Source organism: Hibiscus syriacus, unplaced genomic scaffold (assembly GCF_006381635.1).
Source record: "Hibiscus syriacus cultivar Baekdansim isolate YM2019G1 unplaced genomic scaffold, ASM638163v2 tig00110747_pilon, whole genome shotgun sequence".
NCBI lineage: Eukaryota > Viridiplantae > Streptophyta > Magnoliopsida > Malvales > Malvaceae > Hibiscus > Hibiscus syriacus.
In genome coordinates, this window is record NW_024062848.1 from 930,474 (window position 1) to 943,654 (window position 13,181).

Genomic DNA, 13,181 nt, shown 5'->3' on the forward strand with positions numbered 1-13,181 from the left:
ATACAAAAGTTGTTAATTATCTTATCTTTAGTGATGTTTTAGGATACAAATGTCGCTATATGTTATGTTATTTAGTGGAAATTTTTGTACACACCGCTAGTGACTATATATATAGTGGCATTTTTTACAAACGCCATAATTGTTTATGCCATTAGAGGCGTATTATCCCAAAACACCACAAAAGCCTGCATTGTAGCGACATTTGTTTTACAAATGCCGCTAGGGAAAACTGATTTTGGAATATTGTTTTTTGCTATGTATTATCCAAATTAAATATCATGTAACATTATTAAATAACAACAAATTTCAAATTTAATTACAACATGTATTAAGTAGAAATATTTAACAATAAAAATAAATCAAAGTTTATAAACATTAAAGTGAAATGTAGTTTAACATTGATCACTAGAATAAAGAGAGCATGAACCTAAGAAATCACCAAAGATGGTGGATTCTATGCTTGATTGTGTTGTAGCATCTTCTTCATAGCTTGAAATTGATTTTGAAAGTCTTTATATTATTTCTCTCGCTTCAGCTTTAGCTTTCACTTGAGCAACTTTTTTATCCACATAGGAGGAAATTGGTATAATTCCTTCAACGTAGTGTGCTCTCTAGTCTTGCGCCTTCAACCATTTTCAGCTATGTAAGAAATTATTCAGTGTAAGTTTTCAAAATCAAATCAATAAGAAAAATCGACCACCATTTAAATAAAGTGTGGAACATTACCTTTAATTTCTACAGTTTCTTCAACTGCATCCGGTACTTCTAAAGATCCAATATCAGTTAATTTTTCATTTTTTGTTTCTTCCACCGTTTGAATCCCTACGTCTATGTTTGTGAACCGATCTATGCGACATATCATTTCCACTTTTTAACCATCAAACGAGTAATTAAGATACACAAATCAAGCAGTATAAATTCGTGTTGCAGCTCCAATACAACCAACACAAGAGATAACAAAGAGAACCAGACCAACTCCAACAAATAAATATATAAACCTGCAAAATTGGGAAACAGATAGTTGAAAACACGAGAACATAAGAGAATTCCACTCAAATAAGCACATGACTTCCTATTGAAATGGAAAAAAAAAACCTCCAGTGAGCACTAGGTGATCTTAGAAGCAGAAAGCATTCCAGCTGATTAAGAAAAAAGAAATACAATATCTTTATACTCAACAAACAAATATATCCCGTATCCAACCATTGCCAAACCAACAAAACTCATCAAAAAGTTCAAGAGCTTCAATAAGCACTCTAAGCATCCTCAACAAGCCATTCCCACTAATGATCTTTATTGATCCTTTCTATTACGGTTCTAATAAGTTTATCCTATTTAATCGGCCTGTAAATTACCTAAAAAAAAGAAACCCACATTTAAACATAAAAAAATACTTCAATAAATAAACCAGAAAATTGCGTAAATCATGTAAAAGGGTATCTATAAAAAAAAGGATAGAAATATTACAAACTCATTGAAACACTTTTACAAATTCTTACAGATCAAAAGGGAAATCAAAACAACTAATAAAATCATCTTGTTTTTCAATGCAAACGGAAAAAATTAACAAAATTTCTACTTTTAGTTATAAGTAAAATCAGAATCAATTGGATACTTAACACATATAATTTCTAGCTTAGATCGCACGAGAAATTAAATTGAAACAACTAACAATTTTAAGGCAAAGATAATTACGAAAATCAGAGACGTGCGGATTCAAAATGGTGGGAAAAATAAGACTAGTTCCTAGTCTTGACCCCGCTTTCATTACTGTTACCTAGAAGATGCGCATGAAAGAAGAAAAGAAAAGAGGCTAATAGATTTGTGACTGACGACAGTGTCGGAGAAAGATGAACGAGATGACACGACAGGGAAAGATGAGCGAGGCGACACAACAGAGAAAGATGAACGAGACGATAATGGAGAGTAAAAGTAGATCGGTGAGAAAAAGAGTATTTGATAAATTAGGGATCAGGCGTAATAACTGGGGATATATGATTTTTATTGCGGCATTTACTTAAAGAAACACCACAATTAGGGATGGCAAAAAAAATCGAATCCGACGGAGAAAATCGAAAATCGAATTAAACGGGTCAGGTTCGGGGATGATAAACGGGGACGGGGACGGTGAAAACCCATTTATTTTAAACGGGGACGGGGACGGGTAATCCCCGCCCCGATTACCCGCCCCGATACCCGACCCGATAAATATTAAAAATAATTATTTATATATATATATATATAATATTAATAAATTTAATTTAAATAAAAAATATATATTTAATTTAAATATATATATATATATACCCGGCCCGATTCCCGGCCCAATACCGACCTAATACCCGACCCAATTCCCGGCCCAATACCCGTTTAAATAATTGTTTATGCTAAACGGGGATACCCGTTTCCCCGCGGTTTTCCCGATTACCCGACGGGGATCCCCGTTTAAATCTCCACGATTTTTTAACGGGGACGGGTATCGGTTTTTTAAACGGGGACGGAACAGGGGACCAATACTCGGCCCGAACCCGACCCGTTACCATCCCTAACCACAACTAGTTTTTAGCGGTATTTTTATAGAAACACAATTATATATTGTTCTATAACCGCGTTTGTTTATTCAAACTCCACTAAAGTACGTGTCTTTAGTGCTGTTTACCCAAAAACGTCACGATATATAATTATGTAGCGTACATGAATATTGTGACACTTTCATTGAAACGGTGCGAATTGTGACACTTTCATTGAAACGGTGCGAATTGTGCACTTTTGTGGCGTATTTTATGCAAACGCCACGCTATAAACAAAATAAATATGGCGCTGCAAACCTATTCTGCTGTAGTGCGACCTTTTCTTCAACTCTTTGGGAAGGAATTTCTATGGCATCATCTCTATTCTTGTGGAGATCTGATGCAAGGAACATGACTTTTTCCACACTCGATGTGGTATCTTTGCTTTGTGCTATACTAATGCTCTTCATTCAAGAGAATCAAATCCAAATATCTGTCATTGCATTCAATATTCGGTGATGTTATGATTCTCCTTTACCAATTATTGTTTGTCCATTTCATTTGACATATATTGCTCGTCCATTTTGTTTCAACATATATTACGATATTTGGTTTTTTACGTTTGCTTAAACAATGGCATGGTTTATAGATTTTGAGAAGTATATCGTTGTTGCGAATATGGAACATCGGGTGTGGGACCGTCGCACAAGATCTTGGGAAATGGCGTTTAGGGAATCATAAGGCTTGGGCTCGATACACGACTTACAAGGGTTTAGACGCCACAAGAGCGGAGGATTCTATATGACTGCACTACGTCTGTGATATTGCTTCATGAAATTGTAGATAACTACTTGCCAATGGAAAGGGGCCGACGGTGATCCGAAAGTATTATGTAGGTAAGCAATTGATGGGAACCCTTAGGATCCTTTGCACTCCGTTACATTACTATCACATCAACCCATAAGTGAAGTTCATTACAAATTGGGTCTATGGTTGCCAGTGCTTAAACGATTTGGTTACTAGCCTCACATGTTTGTTCATTGTTGTCATGAATGTTGTTATAATGGATTATTCTTTATTATTATGTACTACTTTTGTTTTTTGGAATTCTATCCTTGTATTCTTGACAAGGATGAGTATCTCTTTGGCCATCACCATCTCTATGTGGATGAGTTGATGCAAGGAAATTGTCTCTGGTTTTGGATAATTCAAGTCATTTGGTTTAGTATATCTCTGGTTTGAAGGAAAGGCTAAATAAAACTTGGAATGGAAATTTATTTTCATCTTTCAATAATGAAACTGAAGTGTCCTTGTGTCACAACGAACCCTCGAGTGGTCCCGAGAACTTTCAAGGGTACCCGGGAGACTTTTCTGCAATGAAGGCACAGGCTTCAGTAACAAATCTAAAAGACCATCATATTCCAGACCTTGACGAGGAGGATAAGTCTAAAAAATGGAAGAAAAAAATAAGATAATTAGAGAACCAGAATAAGAGTGTCAAAGGGGATGAGGACTCCTATTGAATTTTTGCCATGGCGCTAAGCCTGGTCTCAGACCTGACACTGCCTCCAAAGTTCATAGTCCTAGACTTTAAATTTTTTTATGGGAATAGTTTCCCTTCTTCTCATATAACCATGTGTTCCCAGAAGATGATGGGGCATGTTGGAAATGACCAACTCCTGATCCACTACTTCTAGGAAAGGTTATCATGTTCAACTATCTAGTGGTACAATCAGCTGAATAGATCTCATATCTGAACTTGGAAGGATTTGGCTAAGTCATTCCTCAAGCAATACAAGCACATAAACGAGATAAGGACAAATCGGATAATGTTGCAAGGGACAGAGAAAAAGGCCAACGAAAGTTTTTGGCAGTACGTACAAAGATGGAAAGATTTAGTCGTGCAGGTTCATCCTTCCTTGGATGAAAGAGATATGAGGAAGATCTTAGTGTACACCTTGAAGACTCCATTCTTCAGGCATTTAGTTCAATTACCTCTAGGAGCTTTGCCGATATTATGATGGCCGGTGAAATGATAAAAATGGCCATCAAACAAGGAAAGATCGAGGGAAATAAGTCCCACAAGAGGCGATCCTCAAAGAGTAAAGAAGGGGAGGTCAACAATGTGAGCGCTATTTCTAAGAAGGGCATCACCGTTTCACAACCAAAGGCAACGACGACTACAGTGTTAAATACTCCATGGTAATTCGACCTTGTTCCCATGACATATCAAGAGTTGTTTCAACAATTATACGATACACACATGGTATTGCCTTATCTAGTGATCCCCTAAAACCATCGTATCATAGGTGGTATGATGAGAGCGCATATTGCAAATACCATGGTGGTATCCTGGGGCATTCCATCGAAAACTGCCCCACATTCAAGAGAATCATCCAGAGGTTGTGAGACAAAAATCACATCCACTTCAACAATTCAAAAAATACCAGTGCTGCAAAAGATCCTAATCATGGGGAAACAAAGACTTAATGCCACAACCGAGGAACTGGGCATCTTGGGACAAAACAAGAAGAGGTCTTCGCCAACTTACCATGGGGTTGTGATACCTAAAGAATAATATGTTTTGTTTAAAGTTTTCTTTTTATATATGAACATTTTAATTATTAATACGAGCAATTAAGCATTTCTGAAATTCAGTGAATATCAAATATAATGAAATGCACATTTTAGAATAAAGGTTATAGCCTTTTGACATATGAAGAGGTCATATTCTTTGAAAAAAAAAAACAAGATCCATATCTTTTACCCAAAAAAACAAACAAAGGTAACATTTTCCGCACACAATAAAGCCAACAAATACTCAGGCAAGTATGGAAGTGGACAATATGGTGCATCTTCGATGCATGACATTTCAAGACAAGTTAGTAAGCATACTGTTGAGAGCGTTCAACGAAGATATACAATTCTTCACAAATGAAATGATGAAGTAAATGGATTCAGCTTAGATCAATAGTTTGGAAATTGATCTCTCAAGATAAAGTTTCTTGACTTTCAACGACACAAAGACTATAACATATTCTTCTTGACAAGCTTAGAAAATCTTGAAATCAAAAGCTCAGAGAATTAACGAAAACTAATTTTAACATTGTTGGGGGCACTCCACTGAAAGTAGTAAGTTGTTAATCTTTGGAGGTAATGTCTGAGTTTTATGAAGTGAGTTCCACTCAAGTTTTCAAGTCAATGACTTTATGACACTTGAATCCTCTAATAAGGGGTATTCCGCTAAAGTAATGAGCCATATCAATAGCCATAACTTTATTAATAGGATTACATTCAAATCATCACACTAGTCTCTATGTTCGAGATGTATCTCCCAGCAAAATCAAAAGTGAGGACTTCAAAGTTAATGAAGCATAATTTAAAGAAATGTTGTAATGCCTAAAAGTAAATGCGAATTGAGAATGAGTTTCGATGTAAGGTAGACTAAGGGAGTTAAGAAACATCTGTTATATTTAACTACACAAAAACACTCAGGAGTTTTATTTTTAGATTGATTTCTGCACTACTTTTGCCGAAAAAATCTATAAAACTGGAACGAATGGAAGATTCCTAAGAACTGAAATAAGACATGCTCTGTAAAGGGTCTACTAGTGGAGTGTATGAGTTGCGTTATTTTGTCTATATCCTACATGAAAATCATGAAAACGAAAGAAAACAAAACAGAACCAAATTGCACCACCTTCCCAAATTAACCCATCAATCCTAACACGTGCCAAAAGTCTATAATTTTTTAAGACAAAACGTGTAATTTGTTTATTTGATATTCAATGAACTGATATTTCACTTCATTTTGCTTTTTAATACTTTCAATAAAAGACATCTTTCAAACAAGACATGTTTTCTTATAGATTTAAGAACGTGAGAAAAGTGGGGCATCATATTGGATATGGACTAAACTTTTATTGGGCATAAGACAAAAATCAAATAAAAATAATAATTAATAATATATAATAATATATATAATATATATATATATATATATATATATATATATATTTCAAAACTATATATAATACATATATTTCAATATTAAATATTTTAAAAATACTATACGTGTATAATTATTTAAAAAAAACTATATAACTATATAATATTAAAATAATAACACAAAATCAAAATAAAATATAAATCCTCGGACGAAAATGGACGTTTACACCTGGTATATTGTATGGCTATGGTGTCAATGGGCTCCACTCTTGGTTTCCCTTTCAGATGGCACAATGGTGGAACAGTTTCGGCTACTGTGGAGGGGGGCAATGGATCATCTCTATGTGCTTCCTCCCATTCTGTGTAGGGTTGATTTCCATCATTGGCGGTGGTAACTAGATCGATGGTGGCGTGTGGGTAACACGTCAGATGCGAGGTACTACAATCACAAACCCGTGATTAGTGGCGGACAATTAGAAACCGGTTACCCTACAGTTCTAGTCCAAGTAAACCTCATCAGTTTTATCTGTATGAACGTTCTTCAAAATAACTTGAAATTGTTTAATTTCCAGGAAATTCATAAGACACAGGTGGAATCACTGGATTTTCACAAAAGTTGACTTCCTGATTACAGTACACGGAGGTTCTTATTTTGGTTGGTGCTTTATGCGTGGATTCCACTGATGTTGACCATAAAACTATGAGAGTACGATGCTTCTATATAACCCACGTTTACTGGCTTATAGTTAATATTAATGGCACCTATAGAATGCATGTATCCTCTCCTTGTCTACAAGGATTTCGTTGGCAGAAGCCATGCAACCCATGCTTGCGACCACGTGCGCCACAAGTGCAACGGATTTTATATGAATTGGTCCTTTATATACGTACCCTCCAAGAAATTATGATTTTGGTTAAAAGAAAATTATTATAGGATATTAGAATTTATGTGAGTCCAGATACGCAACGAAAACTAAGAGTTGGTTTGATTCTAGAAAATATTTTTTATTTTTATTTTTAGAAAATGGTTTTCATTTTCAATTTTTAAAAATTAGAAAACATGTTTAGTTAATATAAACGAAAAGTTGAATTCAAAAAAAAATAGTGAAAATATATTTGGTATCTAATTTTTCAAAGATAAAGATGAAAATAGTTATTAAATAATTAAATTAAAAAACAATTATTAAAACTTTTATTATATAAATTGAACATATGAGTTATACAAATATAAAATAATAAAATTTAATAAGAATTTTTTTATAAAATAATATTTTTTGAACAATGACAACTGGATTTTATTAATAATAGAAGGAATCAAAATTACAACGCATTAGAATAAATTTGGAGACAATAGTCACCAAAATACTCAAACAAAAGTAAATAATAAACCTAAAAGTACGAAGAAAATTAAAACATTCCATTGAGAATGACGACCAATATCAAAACTCAATAACCTTCATACAAATTCATTGTCTTTGTTGAATGTGAGGCTTGACGAAGTGATAAAGGAGTGGAGAGTGAACCAAATAATCTGGCAGGCTGCTTCGCTACACAATTCTGATTACATCGCCAAACGACCGTTAACCAAAAGAGGAGATTTGATTATACGTGATCACCGACTAACCAATCAGAAAATATTTGTTGTGATTGTTTTTTGTGTGAGAACCAAAAACGTACCAAAAAATATAAGGATCGTGCCACAAGAGCAGAGGAAACACGCGCCATAAGAGCAGAGAAAAATCATGCCACATGGACAAAGATACTTGTTAAAAATTAAAAAGATTCAAGAAAAAAAATAAATACATAATATAAAAAATAAGAGAACTAATATTCCCCAGCGGTCGACAACAAACATAATAATGTTAATGTATATTGAACATCAATTAAATTAAAAAACAAAAAGAATATTATTTTTTGCAAGACATACAAAAGTGTCATTAAAATAAGAAAATGTTTCGCGGTATTTAAGGCCTAAAACTTAAAAAAACTAATGAAGTTTGTATTTTTGTTGTTGCACTAAACATGACCTTAATGTGAGAAAATAATCTAACCTTTTGATTAACAAAATAAAACGTTGATTGTCATGACGCTTACGTAATACTTTACAAAGCTTATATGGTCTATAATATTACTGTGATAGTTGATGATGTTGTTTGTGATAGTACACGATGGACAATAATATGATATATTGACTTAATTGGTTTTTTGGCTAAGTGAAAGGGTCTAATTAGTTTTTTTAAAAATGTTTTGAGGATTTATTTAATTTTAAAAAAATTAAGAAATTATTAAAATTTAAAATATAAAACATTAACAATTATTAAGATATTCATACATTAAATATGAAAAATAATACAAAAATAAATTATTAAAAAAATTAATTTAAGGAGTATAAAAAAATTAGGGACCATATTGTTATTCTGTAAAATTTGAGGGTTCTCGATACCATTATGACAAAAAATTTATCGTTAGAATGGTTTGAACTTATATAAGGTAACTTAAAAACCTAGATCTTTTGTTTCCTAGTTTTCAATTTTTCAAAATAATTTTAATAAAAATACTGAAAATATCTTTTTTATGTTTTTATATTTTCACTTATTTCTGTTTTTATTATCCAAACTTTTTTTTCTAATTTTACAACCAAACACATTGTCTTCAATATTTTCTATTTTCTAAGAAAATGAAAATAGACTATATTTTCTATAACCAAACGGACCCTAAGATCCCTTTGGGATTCGAAATCTATCAGGTGCCGGTATATTCGGAAAATTTTAAAATATATATAAAAAAAAGATAAGGTTATTCACAATATCTATCTCCCAAAAAATTTGTCGTTGTTTTACATACTATTGGTATTTTTCTAGTGTACTTATAGGCCTCGGGTGGTTACACAGCAGACAAGAACTGTGGTTTGTTAATTTATTTAAAAAGATATGAAGTTACTAATCTCATCACTTCGAAACGATGTAGAGTGTCCTCTACTTTCGATAGTGTTGTTGGGGCATCTTGGAAAACTAAAAAGATATCGACGGAGGCTGTAGGACAGCCCCGCCAGACGTCATGCATCTGTTATGTTGGAACTGTCGTTGAATCTTAAATACTGCGACAGTTCAGTGCCTTCGGTGCTCGCCAATCGTTCTATGTCTATCATTTTCTAATGTTAAACTATGTTAAAGAATAATAAAAGTGATATTGTTCGTAATCGTTTAGGTGTGCAGAATTGTTTTGCAGTAGATTGGGATAGCTAATGTACCATGCTTATGCTGATTTGGAACAATGAAATAAATGTTGATCTTTTGTCTTACTCGTCGAATCATATTGATATCATAGTGTATAGTGAACAAAACTATTTTCGGTTCATTGATCTTTACTACATATCCAATTCCAATCAAAAAGGAAACTTGGACCTTGCTTAATAACTTACGAAACGCTTCTCCTCTGCCATGCGTAGTTGGAGGGGATTTTAATGAGGTGCTAAGTGGTAATGAAAAGAGTGGAGGCAGACGTAAACAACGTACTCACATTGATAACTTTGGAGATGCGTTAAATTGTAATGGTCTTGTCGATATAAGGTCGTCGAAAGGGTAGTTCACTGTATGAGGCTCGATATGGTACTCATATTGATAAATGTTTGGATAGATTTATTGCCTCTAAAAGTTGGCTACAACGTTACCCACAGGATAAAGTGGTTTCAAAATTTATGGATCAGTCTGACCATTATTTTCTCTCACTAAATACAAACTGGAACTATTATAATCATGATTCATATGCTCTGTGTGACTATTTTCGTTTCAAACATAGTTAGGCGTCTTAAAAGGCTTGTAGATCGAAGGTACAAGCAGGGCCGATTCAATGAATTTTAATACCCTGGGAGAAATAATAATTTTATGCCCTTTCATCGATGATTATGCACCGCCTGCATCGAGAAGACCATCCAACTTCCATTAATTTTTTTGGATTTTCGAAGGAAGAATTGATTAAGCTCCTTACAATTCTGCTCATAAGCAACACCAAACAAGAAAAGAGAAACAGTATTTTCATCTAAGCATCCAATTTTCCATATGGAATAGCTCTGCCCGATTGAACTAGTCTTTGGAGTCCCTTTTCAGTCAACACTCCTATGGTTGCCCAACAACCGTAAAGCGTGTCTCCTTTCAACAAATTCCTGCAAAGAGTTCAAAAATATATTGTCATCTACCTGATGAGGTGTATGTATAGCAATGCTTTATCAAGGCCCTAGCAAGTAATAAATATGGGTAAGCCAAACTTGAAGGGAACTTAAATATATATATATATATATTTATATCAATAAAACCATAATTGACAAGCAAGAGTATAATTGCATACTTTATAGTTGATAGTCGAACAAATCGAATATCCGACAATCGCTCACTGAGTTCTGCAGGAGTGACCAATTGCTTCTTATTAAACAGAAGAAAATGTAACAATCAGGGCTTTGCTATTTGCCACTTGCCACTTAAGGATTAGTGGAATGTAAGTTGAAGTGTTTGAACTTGGTCTTACCGTACAAGATGCTTGGGTGACAACGAATGTCACTGCTTTAAACAAAACTGATGTTGTAGGTGAGTCCTTACACGAGTGGCAAAGGATCGTGCCAAGATTAATAAAGCTCAGACCAAAGGATTGCGGAAACAAATTAACGAAGGCTTTAATGCACGTTCAAGTGATCGTCAAATGGTTAAGCTACGTGTTGCTAAGATTGAACTTAAACATCTTTTGGATAAAGAGGAGCAATATTGGGCTCTACGTTTTAATGCCTTGGCCATGGTGATGATAATACGAGTTTTTTCCATAAGCATTCTACCCAATGGCAGAAAAAGAATCATATTAGCGGCTTATTTGATGATGTTGGTCTATGGATAACTAGAATACACGATATGAAGACGACCATTGTTGAGTATTTCCAGTAACTCTTAACCTCATCCAACCTTTTATCCAATGATCGAGATGTAATTGAAGAAGTTATAACACCAGACATAAATGTTAGTTTATGTAAACCGTTTACCCCGAAAGAGGTTATATACGCATTCAAAGACACTAATCCTTGAAAGGCACTGAGACCTGACAGTCTTCCAGCTAGCTTTTTCGATTGTATTAGAACCTTATTGGAGAGGACGTGGTTGATATTTGTCTACAACTTCTCCGACGTGAGATGGGTATCTCCTTGCTGAATCAAACAGTACTAATGCTATTTCATAAAGTCGAGGAACCCAGGCATATAAAACAGATACGACCAATCAGCCTATGCAATGTGATTTACAAGATCATATTCAAGGTACTGGTTAACTGCTTAAAGGAATATATGCAATTATGCATAAGTGATAATCAAGCAGCTTTCCTCCAGGGACGACAGATCTCTGATAATATTCTAGTAGTCCACGAGCTATTACATTACATGAATTCTGTAAAGAATGGAATAAACATAGGAGTCACGTTGATACTAGATATTGAAAAAGCATATGATAGGGTGGAATCGAGCTTTCTACGAGGGATGGTGACTAAACAAGGTTTCAGTTCTGGTTTCCATTGATTTGATAATGTAGTGTGTCACAACGGTCACATTCTCGGCTCAGGTCAATGGCTCTCTCACCCATGAATTCACCCCCTTTAAGGGGTTTAACACAAGAGGACCCGTTATCACCTTTTCTCTTTTTGTTTTTAAGTTAATGTTTGTCTTCTCTATTTCATAAAGCACAACTTGATTGCTTTATGTGTCCGTATCTGGCTAATGTGTGAATCTGGATAAAGTTGTCAAATATTTTAGTCCACAAATTATTAGAGGGAATCATAATCAAATAGTGAATATTCTAGGTATTCAGGCAATTGATTGCTTTGGTCATTATTTGGAACACCCGCTTTACATATGTAAAAATAAAACTCGTACGTTTCGATATCTGTGGGATAAGGTTCATGCACAAGTTATAGAATGGACATAGCAATTGTTATCTTACGAGGGTAGGGAAGTATTCCTTAAATCTGTTGCTCAAGATTTACCGCAATATGCAATGTCTTGTTATCTACTCCCTGAGCACTTGCTTAATACGATCTCTGGTATCATACGACGTTTTTGGTGGACCAGAAAGATTCCTGAGCAATGTTGGCCAATGTTTTCATGATCTACGGTCATTTAACTTGGCAATGTTTGGTAAACAAGCATGGCGATTAATTCAATACTCAGATTGCTTGTTGGAACGGGTATAGAAAGCGAAGTATTGTTGAAATAGTGATATACTTGGCACTTCTATTGGTAACAAAAGCTCCTATACGAGGAAAGGTATTCACAAAACCATTCAGGCTTTTTCAGGTGCACTATATTGGAGAGTTGGACAGGATAGCTACATCCATATAACTAAGGATAAATTGGGTGGGTCAAAGTTAGTTTCCCTTACTAGAAATTACTCATATATTCCCATGCAATAGTTATATGTATAGTTTTTCATGCACATTTGAACTTCTAACTAGAACGAGTCAAAGGTATATCATATTTTTAACGTCATTGACTCTGACTTGATTTTTTCGACCTCTATTGCTCCAATCCAAAGGGAAGTCATCATATGGGATAATCATGATTCCGGTATATACTCTATCTATTTGGATTACTGGTGGCATCAACATCCCAATCATTATCCGACGTCTACTTTCAGAGTCTAGAAAATAGTTGTTAAACTACAGATCCTGTCTAAGATTAAGATCTTTTCTTGGAGT

General features: G+C 34.3%; 1 long non-coding RNA gene across 1 annotated transcript; it reads right to left on the reverse strand.

Moving 5' to 3' along the window:
• Positions 1–1,170: 1,170 nt before the first annotated feature.
• LOC120139454 lies at positions 1,171–12,945 on the reverse strand. Its single transcript, XR_005517641.1, has 3 exons — positions 12,936–12,945; positions 1,490–1,494; positions 1,171–1,355 (listed from the first exon to the last, which is right to left on the reverse strand). It is a non-coding gene; the product is annotated as an uncharacterized LOC120139454 (long non-coding RNA).
• Positions 12,946–13,181: the final 236 nt, after the last annotated feature.